We start from the raw sequence: 15012 nt of genomic DNA on the forward strand, positions 1-15012 counted from the left end.
AGATGATTCGGAGCAGAAGAGGACGAGAGGGAAGAGGAGGAATAAAATTAGTAAGTTGAAGGAGAAGCGGGGGGGTAGAGGGGAAATTATGAGGAGGAGGAAAAGAGGTGGATCGGAAGAGATAGGGACTGAAGGACTGAGGAGAGGGCTATAAAAAGGGGAGGGAGGGAGGGGAGGGAGGGAGGGAGGGAGGGAGGGAGGGAGGGAGGGAGGGAGGGGAGCAAAGCAGGGATAGAGAGAAGGAGAGGGAGAGAAAGAGAGAGAGCAAAGGAAGGAGGGAAAATAGAGAGAATGAGAAAGAGGAATGGAGGGAGAGAGAGAGAGAGAGAGAGAGAGAGAGAGGGTGAGAGAGTGGAAAGGAGGGAGAGGGAACAAGAGGGGAGATTACAACACCTGGTCAAGGACATCCTCAGACACAGAGCCATCCATTACAACTGCTGCTGAACGGTAAGGCCTAAACGAGGTGTGTAAGACACAGAGAACATGGTTGGTCGTATAATCATTCTGTAATTACGCACGCACACACAGACACACACACAACAGCACGGGGAAACAGCGTACCCCAAAACACTCTGTATTTACACACACACACACAAACTCTGACACACACAGCAGAAATAATGAGCCTATCTCCCCTAGGGCAGAAGCAACAAAGGTCCCGATTAGCACAGGCCCCTGGAGGGCAGGACAGCCATGATTACACTAAAGTTATTATCTCTCCCCTCATTCCTGTGTGTCACTTCATAGCCATTGGGCAATAACACGTGTCAATATTGGAGGCTGGGGAAGTTGGGGAGAACTTCAGGGAAGTTGTTTGGTAGCAGTGTGGGTCATTTCCTTAATTGTATTGAAGGTAATTGCATGTCAACATGTATTGGTCCTATGACAATTTCCGATGGTCGGTAACGTGTGTTGAATGATTGTGTTCCTTATTAAATGGAAATAACACTCTGACGTCTCCTGTGAAAGCTGTAAACAACAGCCGTGACACCATGCACCTCTGGAGCAGACGGTCCGTTGCACTGGGGTTAAACACGCACAAACCCATAGATACACACGCACAAACACAGAAACACACGTGCAGTATCCATCTGCACGTTCACACATACACACGCATGCACCCACACGTACACACACATGCACGCGCATACCAACACAGAAACACGCACACAGCCGCACATTCACACACACACACACACACACACAGCCGCACATTCACACACACACACACACACACACACACACACACACACACACACACACACACACACACACACACACACACACACAAACAACACAACCCCCGTTATACCTCATAAAAGCCCCAACATACACGTACAGATCCATCTCAGCCCATCCCTCAGGGTCAGCTCTGTGTGTGGATGAAAAGCACCATCATACTAACATCAGTCACTTAAACTGCTCCACCACTCATGTTGACGGTCACCTAAAACCATCGCCTGAAACCAATGGCTGTGTGGACTGTGACCGCAGAGGCTATCTGATGAATGAGCGAGAGGAGACAAGATGTTGTGTTGTTGTAGTCGCTTCCAGAGCGTTCACTGGGTTGTTGTAGTGAAAGGGTAGGTGTTCTCAATGACTGTCGTGGTTTAAAAAAAAAGTTAGCCAGATGCGTGAGAGAGGACCATGTTGGAGTGATGTCACACACTACACACATACACTACACACACGCACACACACGCATCAGTGCCTCTTGTGAAACTGCAATAAAGTAAAATGCCGTGACTCCATAACCTGGACTCCCACCTAGGGGGGGGGGGGATATTAGTGGAAATGGGCTGGAAGGTGTGTGTTTGTGTGTGTGTGCGTGTTGCAGGTGTGTGTGTGTGTGCGTGTTGCGTGTGTGTGTGTAATTTAGGTGTGTGTGGGTGGGGGCTTATGGAGGGATGATGCCAGCTAATTAAATTACATCTGCTCAAATTGAAGAGGCTCAGCAGAGGAGGAGTGAGATGGAGAGAGAAACAGAGAGAGCAAGGGCATTGGGGCAGCTGGTAGCCTAGTGGTTAGAGTGTTGGGCCAGTGACCGAAAGGTTGCTGGATCAAATCCCCGAGCTGACAAGGTAAAAATCTGTCGCTCTCCCCCTGTTCCCCAGTAGGCTGTCTTTGTAAACAAGAATTTGTTCTTAACTGACTTGCCTAGTTAAATAAAGGTTCAATTGGAGAAAAAAGTAAAATAATTGTCAGGAGATGGAGCTAATGATCCGAGGTCGTGTTTATCTCTTTATGGGACTAGGAACGCTGAGAGGGAGCGCTGGGAACACCATGGCTCTGGGAAGCAGAAGTGGTCTGAAGACAGGCCCGGAATATTCCGAATTCTGCTGGTGAATCAAAGACAAAATCTGAGATTCTTTATGATTTTCTCTCAGTTTATGTCTGTGAGGAGAGCAGGCTGATAAGAAAGGCCTGTGTTTTATTTAGATTGAGTGACTGCAGCTGCTAGAAGACGCTCCTGGTAACAGGTCCCACCGCTCTGGCTGAACCACTGTCAAGCTCCAGCTACAGACGAGAAGAACAACAGCGTAGCTTAGAGGCTACACCCACTCACACACCATACACACCCCCACAGTCTCCTACGGCTTCTGATAGTCGACCATGTCTCTCCCTACATCAAACACCTCATCCTACTCCCTCTCACACCATTTCTCTTCCCAAATGGTGTTGCTTCCCTCTCTCTCCTCCTCTCCCTCCCTCTCTTCTCTCCAGATGGTAGGTGTGCTGTGTGTGTCTGTTTAACCCATCAGGCTAGCTAATTGAACACTAACAAACTACTTTGTCTCCCAGCCAGTACAGATGATGACCGCTGACCTCTGTGGCCAGCCAATCAGACGACACAGCTGGAAAGGACAAACCCCCTCTGATCAAGCCCTTCCCACTGAGCTAGACTGGAACTACTTTACCGGAGAGCCAAGTCTGGGTCCAAGAGGCTTCTAAACAGCTTCTACCCCCAAGCCATAAGACTCCTGAACATCTAATCAAATGGCTACCCAAACTATTTGCATTGCCCCTCTTTTACGGCGCTGCTACTCTCTGTTATTATCTATGCATATTCACTTTAGTAACTGTACCTACATGTACATATTACCTCAATTACCTCAACTAACCGGTGCCCCCACACTCTAACTCTGTACCGGTACCCCCTGTATATCGCCTCGCTGTTGTTATTTTACTGCTGCTCTTTAATTATGTTACTTTTATTTATTTAAATTTTTTTCTTAAAACTGCATTGTTGGTTAAGGGCTTGTAAGTAAGCATTTCACTGTAAGGTCTACACCTGTTGTATTCGGTGCATGTGACAAATAACATTTGATTTGATCAACAATGACCTTGAAACCAGACTGATGTACCATTTATTATGCCAGAAATCTGTATTGACCTCCAGCGTATTAAGAACACTATGGTGCACCATTCACTATGTCACGCTGTTTAACCTCAGCGGTTGTATTCAAAATGACCTACACTAATAATCCTAATGGTGACACTACTAAACTGTGCTATTTATAATGCTGCAACAATGGCCAACAGTTCATATTGCACTGCAACATTATTCATCCCTAGTCTTGGTATCACCAATGGAAAGCCATACTCACAATGAGCTATTTTCTACTGCTCAGAAGAACATTCATTGGGCAGTAAAGATTCTGTCAGGTGTGGAGTGTATCCACCTGGGTGTTTGGAGGAGACCCCACACTCAGCTGGAAATCAGATTTCTAGAAATTGGATTCCAGATTATAAACGTAGTCACCATTACACCACTTAGACCAGCTGTTCACCAGAGACAAATGCTGACTCTCTTCAGTCTCCTACTGACTCTTCCCTGATGAAGCATGGGACCAGCTGTCCAAATTACACCATGTACTTATCAGGGCAGCAATCTGAGCAAGACAGGCAAGTTAATGAACAGTTAGCTCATCTCTGCCTGTTTTGCATTGTATTAATTGGAATACGCACACCTCGACTGACCACAACAAAGCAGCTAATTGCTAACAAAATTGAGCAACAGTAGAGGGAAGCTAGCCTGTCTGTCAATATATTTTCTAAGTAGAGGGAAGCTAGTCTGTCTGTCAATATATTTTCTAAGTAGAGGGAAGCTAGCCTGTCTGTCAATATATTTTCTAAGTAGAGGGAAGCTAGCCTGTCTGTCAATATATTTTCTAAGTAGAGGGAAGCTAGTCTGTCTGTCAATATATTTTCTAAGTAGAGGGAAGCTAGCCTGTCTGTCAATATATTTTCTAAGTAGAGGGAAGCTAGCCTGTCTGTCAATATATTTCCTAAGTAGAGGGAAGCTAGCCTGTCTGTCAATATATTTTCTAAGTAGAGGCAGGCAGTGTGTGTGTCTGTCTGTGTGTGGCAGGCAGGCAGGCAGCTTAAACTCACAGTCTGATACAATCCCACGCACATTTTAAATATTTTATTTGAATCCACAAATTACATTTCAAAGGTCTTGGCTACAAGGACACTTAAGGATACAAAAAGCACCTTCTCCTCCACACAGCTATGTGGTTCTAAGATCTGAAACAGTGCAGTACTTCAACAGTTGCACCTTGAACCCACACACACACAGCTCTGAACACAACATCACCACTCAGCACTATATATAAAAAGCGAAATACGCACTCACATACACTCTCCCCTAGATAGAGCGGCTACCCAAAAGCCAGCATGGATTAATAAAAGAAGGGGTCATGACCTTCTACAAGGTGGATGAGATTGGCTCAGTAAATCCATGCTGCTGCTGTCAGTCAAGTGGCTACATTTGTTCACTGCACATTTGAAACTCCCTCGCGTCTTCTCTCCCTCCCCCCCCCTTTCTATCCCCAATTTCTCCAACTCCATGTGGAATTGAACACAGCGCAGAGCACACACATGCGCAAAAAAATATTGCTGCTCTGTGCTCTCTTTTTCACTTCAATTTCCCACCTCTCAGTCAGAGCCAGTGCGGCGTGGTCTGAGGAGAGAATGGGGTGGTAGGTGCCTACATGCGGCCATGACACTGCCCAACACACTGCTGCCACTCAAAACACACACATGGATTAGCATTCCAGCTGTAGCCTGATGTACCCTGGCCTAGCCTACAGCCAACCCTTTCTAATGGGTTGACAGGCTAACCTGAGGTGCAGTCAACTTGGCAAACGTATGCTAACGTTGGCAAACAGTCATTTACACATTCAACCTGTTGTTAGCTAGCTAGCGTTAGCTCTGCTGTTCACTGATCTCTCTTCAGCCTTCTCTCAACAAAAAAAACACGAGTCGGTGTCCTGGCACATCGCCAGCCAAATATGTATGTATAGGCAGACTCTGCCCATCAAGAATATGCAGATCAGTCTCTGTTCCCATGATCTCTCTCTCTCTGGGAGGGAGCTGAAGAGAGAGGGGGGGAGAGAGAGACAGAGAGGTATAATCATTTCTGAATCCAGGCTGTTTTCAATTAGGACCGGTGATTCGGGGGGGACCAATGCGCTGAGCAGAGACCAACAATTCAATCATTTGAATAATGCATCGTGAATGTTTAATGCATTTAAACGACTACAAACACCGTGTTCACCCCACATCGCACTGACCCAGGGTGTGCCCTTTCCAACATGAACAAATGCAATATGTTGCCACTCTGTATGTGTGCATGTAGTGTGTGTGTGTGTGTGTGTAAAATGAAAAGAGAGAACAAACAAAGGGAGAGACCATTAACTCCTATTGTACAGAGCCACTTTCTTAAGTCAAACATGTAAGGTGATTGAGTAGTGCTGTGGCTAATACCTCATCTGAACAGCGAGCAGGAACTGATCCCCCTGTTCTGTACAACGCTGTAATGAATGGCTGACTGACACACACACACACACACACACACACACACACACACACACACACACACACACACACACACACACACACACACACACACACACACACACACACACACACACACACACACACACACACACACACACACTTAAGGCACCCGGCAGAGAGATGACCCGGTTCTTTCAGACCTCTCTTTGTCCAGACATGCCAATCTAGGCTAGGAGATTAAGTGAAAAGAGAATGAGGAAGAAAGAACGAGTGAGCGGGTGACAGAGAGAGAGCAAGAGAGGGAGAGAAAGAACATGAGCAGGGGAAGGTGAAAAGGGGAGAGTGGAGGCAGAGATTTGGAAATGGGAGCAATATTCGAGGGCTGAGTAATGTTCATGTGAGCTGTTATCAGTCAAAAAGAACACAGGATGAGAGAATGCAAGTGTGAATGCATGTGACGAGTGAATAGAGCTGTATGTGGGTTAGACACAGGAAAGGAAGAGAGATGAGAGGGGTGAGGAGGTTCATAATGGGGAAAGGGGGAGTAGATGGAGAAATAGATTGGGGAGAGAGAAAATGGATAGTTAGAGGGGGAGGGAGGAGGTAGAGAAGGGATGAGGGAAAATACACTGCTCAAAAAAATAAAGGGAACACTTAAACAACACAATGTAACTCCAAGTCAATCACACTTCTGTGAAATCAAACTGTCCACTTAGGAAGCAACACTGATTGACAATAAATGTCACATGCTGTTGCGCAAATGGAATAGACAACAGGTGGAAATTATAGGCAATTAGCAAGACACCCCCAATAAAGGAGTGGTTCTGCAGGTGGGGACCACAGACCACTTCTCAGTTCCTATGCTTCCTGGCTGATGTTTTGGTCACTTTTGAATGCTGGCGGTACTTTCACTCTAGTGGTAGCATGAGACGGACTCTACAACCCACACAAGTGGCTCAGGTAGTGGAGCTCATCCAGGATGGCACATCAATGCGAGCTGTGGCAAGAAGGTTTGCTGTGTCTGTCAGCGTAGTGTCCAGAGCATGGAGGCGCTACCAGGAGACAGGCCAGTACATCAGGAGACGTGGAGGAGGCCGTAGGAGGGCAACAACCCAGCAGCAGGACTGCTACCTCCGCCTTTGTGCAAGGAGGAGCAGGAGAAGCACTGCCAGAGCCCTGCAAAATGACCTCCAGCAGGCCACAAATGTGCATGTGTCTGCTCAAACGGTCAGAAACAGACTCCATGAGGCTGGTATGAGGGCCTGACGTCCACAGGTGGGGGTTGTGCTTACAGCCCAACACCGTGCAGGACGTTTGGCATTTGCCAGAGAACACCAAGATTGGCAAATTCGCCACTGGCGCCCTGTGCTCTTCACAGATGAAAGCAGGTTCACACTGAGCACATGTGACAGACGTGACAGAGTCTGGAGACGCCGTGGAGAACGTTCTGCTGCCTGCAACATCCTCCAGCATGACCGGTTTGGCGGTGGGTCAGTCATGGTGTGGGGTGGCATGTCTTTGGGGGGCCGCACAGCCCTCCATGTGCTCGCCAGAGGTAGCCTGACTGCCATTAGGTACCGAGATGAGATCCTCAGACTCCTTGTGAGACCATATGCTGGTGCAGTTGGCCCTGGGTTCCTCCTAATGCAAGACAATGCTAGACCTCATGTGGCTGGAGTGTGTCAGCAGTTCCTGCAAGAGGAAGGCATTGATGCTATGGACTGGCCCGCCCGTTCCCCAGACCTGAATCCAATTGAGCACATCTCGGACATCAAGTCTCGCTCCATCCACCAACGCCAAGTTGCACCACAGACTGTCCAGGAGTTGGCGGATGCTTTAGTCCAGGTCTGGGAGGAGATCCCTCAGGAAACCATCCGCCATCTCATCAGGAGCATGCCCAGGCGTTGTAGAGAGGTCATACAGGCACGTGGAGGCCACACACACTACTGAGCCTCATTTTGACTTGTTTTAAGAACATTACATCAAAGTTGGATCAGCCTGTAGTGTGGTTTTCCACTTTAATTTTGAGTGTGACTCCAAATCCAGACCTCCATGGGTTGATAAATTGGATTTCCATTGATTATTTTTGTGTGATTTTGTTGTCAGCACATTCAACTATGTAAAGAAAAAAGTATTTAATAAGATTATTTCTTTCATTCAGATCTAGGATGTGTTGTTTAAGTGTTCCCTTTATTTTTTGGAGCAGTATATATAATGGAGGTAAAAAGAATAGGTGGAAGAGTTAAATGGGACACAGATCTGAGAGGTGGAGAGAGAAGGGGATGTAGAGGAAGAAGGGGTGAGGAGGTAGAGAGAGAAGGGAGAAGGAGGAGGAGGTGATCGCCAGCCAGGTTAGCAGACCATGGGGTTAGGGGAGAAGATCAGGCCAGGGGGTTAAGGGAGGAGCTAGAGAGGAGATCCAGCCAGGGGGTTAAGGGAGGAGGTAGAGAGGAGATCAGACCAGGGGGTTAAGGGAGGAGGTAGAAAGGAGATCAGGCCAGGGGGTCAGGGGAGGAGATCAAGCCACAAGGTTAGGGGAGGAGGTAGTGAGGAGATCAGGCCAGGGGATCAGGGGAGGAGACCAAGCCACAGGGTTAGGGGAGGAGGTAGAGAGGAGATCAGGTCAGGGGGTTAGGGGAGGAGATCAAGCCACGGGGTTAGGGGAGGAGGTAGAGAGGAGATCAGGCCAGGGGGTTAGGGGAGGAGGTAGAGAGGAGATCAGGCCAGGGGGTCAGGGGAGGAGGTAGAGAGGAAATCAGGCCAGGGAGTCTGGGTCTGGTACGATACGTCATTTTTCCTCCGGGATTAGAATTCTGGCTGGTAAAAATAGAAGGTGTATTTTTATCCCCTCTTTCCCCTCATCCCCTCGTTTCTGAACAGTATTAATTACATCCCATCCATTTAGCCTAATAATACCATTATTAATGCCTTTATTAAAAGGGCCTGCCGCACTCACTGCCTCTGCTGCTCTGCTCTGAGCCACAGTGCAAGGGGCCACACACATACGAATGTATGCCAACACACATGCCCCCCCCCCCCACACACACACACACACACACACACACACACACACACACACACACACACACACACACACACACACACACACACACACACACACACACACACACACACACACTTGTATTATCAGACAGACACACAAACATGTATGCTGCCACTCAGCCCAGCAGGGTACACAATCCCACTGTGGAGCATCAGGAAGAGAAAAGAGAGAGCAACAGGATCTTCAATTATACTGTTCTTGTGAAGGTTGTTCTTTTAGAAAGAAGAAAAACAGGGTGAAGGAAGGTGTGAGAGGAAGGAAGAGGGTTAGTGGGAGAGATAATAGAACAATGGATACAATAAAATAAGGTGTGTGTGTGTGTGTGTGTGTGTGTGTGTGTGTGTGTGTGTGTGTGTGTGTGTGTGTGTGTGTGTGTGTGTGTGTGTGTGTGTGTGTGTGTGTGTGTGTGTGTGTGTGTGTGTGTGTGTGTGTGTGTGTGTGTGTGTGTAGGCTCCTCAGCGGAGGAAGTGGTGAACGATTCTACACAGTGAATAGCATACAAATAAAAACAGTGAAACATTACACTTTTTAGTAAAACTATACTAAATATATTAAAGTCACCAAATAAATTATTAAAACACACCGTTTTGCAATGGTGGTCTACAGTTGCCTCAGCAGCACTCTGTAGGGTAGCACCATGGTGTAGCCGGAGGACAACTAGCTTCCATCCTCCTCTGTGTATATTAATTTCAACACAAAAACTCATGGCTCTCACCCTATTCCATAGACTTCCATAGTAATTGTAACTGTGGTGGCGATTCCCTATGAAAAGCCACTGGCACAGGAGAGAGCTGTCCATAACACGTCCACAAAAATCAGCTTACCGAACATCACTCTTTTTGGGTGAAGTTCCCATTTATCCCATATAAAAATATATAAATAACTCCAAAACACATATTCCTGTAGAAAAGGTGCAGAGAGATGCATTCTATAAGCTGTATCTGTGATATGGTAACAACTGTATGTGCTCTCCTCTCACCTGTGATAACCCTTCCTGGTCACATGTGCTACTTATACACACACACACACACACACACACACACACACACACACACACACACACACACACACACACACACACACACACACACACACACACACACACACGTGACCAGTGACCCATGACCCCAACATATAGTGCCCTCTAGTGTACAAAACAAGTAAAATGAATCCGACAGACAACACATACACAACACATAAACAGGCCAAAATGGCTCCTACACACTGGCCCCTAATTGTTCTCTGACTATTATTACAAATGCAAAAAAGGAGCCAACAGTGTGTGTGTGAATGTGTCTTCATGGAGGGATCTTCAGGGCCAGAGGTTGCAAGCACTTAGCCCCAGCTCAGCCTATAACAAGGTAAGCTCTGTAGTAGCTTATCCCCAGCTCAGCCTATAACAAGGTAAGCTCTGTAGTAGCTTAGCCGCAGCTCAGCCTATAACAAGGTAAGCTCTGTAGTAGCTTAGCCGCAGCTCAGCCTATAACAAGGTAAGCTTTATAGTATCTTAGCCGCAGCTCAGCCTATAACAAGGTAAGCTCTGTAGTAGCTTAGCCCCAGCTCTGTAGTAGCTTAGCCCCAGCTCTGTAGTAGCTTAGCCCCAGCTCAGCCTATAGCAAGGTTAGGTGTGTAGTAGCTTGACGGGTCGTACGAGGCAGCATCCTGTAGCACCCATTTTGCCATTCCTGCGTGTCTCACATGTAGATGGGGTGGGCAGTAACAGCAGGGCAGACAATCTGTCCTGGGTTGTCACCACATTCTCCTAAGGGACCGCCAAAGACCCACACCAATTGGGTCACAGCGGTGTAGGATCCATCTCCAACACTGTCGTCATCAGCAGGGGAGATGGCCTGTGGAGCGTCACTGCCAATCAGGGACTCCACGGCGGCCCCAATACGACCCTTCTGTACAAAGGCAGACTGCCCCTGTTTCACACAGTCCACAATTGGAGTCTTTTAAAATGATTTTCATATCTGTCCATTTCTTAAAATGTTCTGCAAATATCTTCAGCGATCATTTAACAGAGCAGTTGCTCCGGGAGAGAATGTTGTTTCTCCACATCCTTTACAACCCATCTTCATCTCACCCAGTCCATTCACCGGAATGTTTATTCAATGGCATGACTTCACTCTTTGCCTTTTCACCAATGCTAAGTTAATACAGAGGCCAATACTCTGTTCTAATGTTCATAAAAGAAGAACCAACATATTGGATAGAATTTCCCTGTGAAACTGACTCCAATTCTTATTCCGCCACACAATTTTCAAAACAATGTTCAACTCGCATCGCGTAGCACAAGAGCGAAGCATGCGCAATGGTGTGGCAGATTTGGCTCTTGGATTCTTCTCGTTTCTCCGGGAAATGTTTGCCACAATCCTTGTTCGTTGTCACAGGCATAGCGCGAATGATTCCAATAATGATCCATTAGTCCAATTTTCAACGAGAGTTAAGTTCTTACTTTTGTGGTGGCGATTCCCTATGAAAAGCCACTGGCACAGGAGAGAGCTGTCCATAACACGTCCACGAAAATCAGCTTTCCAAACATCACTCTTTTTGGGTGAAGTTCCCATTTATCCCATATAAAAATATATAAATAACTCCAAAACACATATTCCTGTAGAAAAGGTGCAGAGAGATGCATTCTATAAGCTGTATCTGTGATATGGTAACAACTGTATGTGCTCTCCTCTCACCTGTGATAACCCTTCCTGGTCACCTGTGCTACTTATATACACACACGTGACCAGTGACCCATGACCCCAACATACAGTGCCCTTAGTGTACAAAACAAGTAACCCTTGATCGACAACATATACACAGCACATAATGTACGCTGACTGTGACGGTAGCTAATATGGTAACAATGATGTAGGTTGTGTAGTAGTTATGGACATTCCAAGTCTTTTCCGTGAGCCGTCTCATTTGGCTCTTTTCACGTAAAAGATCTGTCTCATTTGGCTCTATTCACGTAAAAGATCTTTCTCATTTTGCTCCATTCAAGTAAAAGATCTGTCTCATTTTGCTCCATTCATGTAAAAGATCTGTCTCATTTGGCTGCATTCATGTAAAAGATCTGTCTCATTTTGCTCCATTCATGTAAAAGATCTGTCTCATTTGGCTGCATTCACATAAAAGAGCTTACTCATTTGGCTCCCAAACAGCTCTTTGTTCTAAATGCTTAAACATCTATAGACTACCATTATGTCAGATGTATGGCTGCTATGAAAGTGAACTGTGTGTACGGGTGATCAGGGGTGTATTCATTCCACCGATTCTGTTGCAAAATGTTTCTTAAACGGAAGCAAACAGAACGAAAAAGAGGCATGGACCTACCTGCATTTGACCAATATAAACTTTTCTTACTAATGTTTACTAACTAATGATTCGGGCAGGTACTGTAGCGTTCTCCTGGCATCCGCCAAACCCAGATTCGTCCGTCGGACTGCCAGAGGGTGATGCGTGATTCATCACTCCAGAGAACGCGTTTCCACTGCTCCAGAGTCCAATGGCGGCGAGCTTTACACCACTCCAGCCGACGCTTGGCATTGCACATGGTGATCTTAGTAGGCTAGGCAACCTCATGACAGGTATAGGGCAAATTAGAGTATCATGCAGTAGCCTAAACCTATTGATGTTACATTGAGCTGGGTGAATGGAATACAAATGACAGTCATCCAATATGCTGTAATAGAAATAATAATAATCGAAAATCGTCCTCCCTAAATCTTAAATGGCACCGACTGGCACTGGTGTGTGTGTGTGTGGGTGTGTGTGTGGGTGTGTGTGTGTAGGCCGTAATGGTCCAGTTAGTGCTGCTGGTCCAGATGGTCTGAAGGAGGACAGCAAACAGCATGGACCACTTATCACCATGCGGCCTAACACGACACACATGCACACACGCACGCACGCACACACAACTGTGAGAAACCAACAGCACTAACACCAAATGACTCTTCTATTTCTCCATCTCTCCTTCACGCTGTCATTCATTAGCTGTTTATCTCTGCATCCATTCTCTCAATCGTCATCTATTTCTCTCTTTCAGCATCTTTCTAACTCTCCTTCACGCTCCCTCCATTTATCCATCCTTTTCTCCCTCCACCAACCTGTATTTGGTTTCAGTAATAACCCCTGTGGATTCACAGCCTGTTGAACAGACGAGGCACACAAAGCACCATGCTAAGCACTAATTACACCCCCCCTACTCTCTCTTTCTCTCTCTCTGTCTGTCTCTCTCTCTCTCTCCCCCCTCTTTCTCTCTCCCCCTCTTTCTCTCTCTCCCCCTCTTTCTCTCTTCTTCCCTCTCTCTCTCTGCCCCCCTCTCTCTCTCCCCCCTCTCTCTCTCTCTCCCCCCCTCTCCCTCCCTCCCTCTCAATGACGCAAGCATTTTATCCTGGAAATGATATGTCCTCCCACAACGTAGAACTATTCAGGGTTGACTTTTTCCATCTATAATAAGTGTAACCTAGCTGCATTGCATTAGTAGCCGATTGTACTGTGCATACCAGGATAGGGATAGATGAGGTGTTCCTGCAGTTCATATATCTTTGCTTCCACCTAAAGGCCATTTGGAGAACTTCTACCATGGAAACAGGTGGGTTAGTATGGGGAGGCTACATAGGTCTATGATAGTGCCAAAGTGTACAATTCTACCAATCAGAACACTTTTTATGTTTTTTTGCAGAACCCTAGTTCTAACCCCTGACCCCAACATTCTTATCGATATACAGTTTCACTGAGTTAGCTTGCCTTAAGTGACTGATGCAATTATGCAAATGTTGAGAATCGTTTAAGAGAGAGAGAGAGAGAGAGAGAGAGAGAGAGAGAGAGAGAGAGAGAGAGAGAGAGAGAGAGAGAGAGAGAGAGAGAGAGAGAGAGAGAGAGAGAGAGAGAGAGAGAGAGAGAGAGAGAGAGAGAGAGAGAGAGAGAGGCTGGCTCCTAGGCCTGTATGCTTACCATGCTTTTTCACAGTGCCTTAATAATTTAGCCCAGCTTACCATACAGTGCCAGCCTCCCCAATGGCCAGGAGCCCTTTCCATTTCATATCCCGTGCAGAAAGAGTATCAATTCCACTCACTATAAATGATGTATGAGGCATGAATTGAAAGCAGTGCATTTTCCATTACAGGGATTGTGCAGGGTATCTCCCTCTGTGTCTACTGCACAGTACTGGGGGTCTGAATAGAGTGACAGCAGGAGAGACAGGGACAAATGTGTGTGTCAGAAAGAGGCAGCAGGGAAATTGTGTATGTGTGTGTGTGCACGTGTGTGTGTGTGCGAGCCTGCAGGTTTCGCATGCCTGCTGTTGTGTTGACATAGTGTTGGCGATAGATGAAAAGGCGTGAAATGTGGTTGTCTGATCACAGTTCCCATCTCTGTTGTCACTATGGGACTTTCACATTAAAACTCCGGTGATTGCATTTTCTGATAGCAACACCCATTCCACTTCCACTCCCTGTCACAGCAGAGGATGTGTGACAAAGGGAGACCATCAGCACTCGGACGGAACACAGATGAAAAAAAACCTCCCCATGCGCGCGCAGACACACACACACACACACACACACACACACACACACACACACACACACACACACACACCACACACACACACACACACACACACACACACACACACAGCTCATAGATTCTAGATCTCTGGAGGCGAGACTCACTGCGCTCTGGTTCTCCAGAGAGGCACCAGCTCTCTCTGTGAATGGAGGCTTCCGTTCCACTCTTCAGTTCATTTCATTCAACCAATAAAACAACTGCATCATTAGTGAGTCAACCAATCAACTAATGAATCAACCAATGAATTGATCAAAGATTGATCGTACCACTGGACTATGGCTGAAACCAACACACAGGGTGATGCTGCACAGTGTAACAACACACCATACAGTAAAGCAACGCAGCTTAGTGCAGTTCAAAACATTGTGTAATGTACTAAACATGACTCAGGCTGTGATATCATTGACAGTGCAGGGTAATAGTCCTGAACGCAGCTCCTTTACTACCTGCCTCTGGCCCAGCTGAAGGTTTAACTCCCACTGGTCTGTAATGACAACGTGATTACGCTGGATCAGGGGGTCCATTAGAGTCCCACAGTGGTAATATTGCCCTCAGACAGAGAGGCGACATTC

The sequence above is a fragment of the Salmo salar genome, chromosome 07, assembly GCF_965601325.2.
Source record: "Salmo salar chromosome 07, fSalSal1, whole genome shotgun sequence".
NCBI classification, from domain to species: Eukaryota; Metazoa; Chordata; class Actinopteri; order Salmoniformes; family Salmonidae; genus Salmo; species Salmo salar.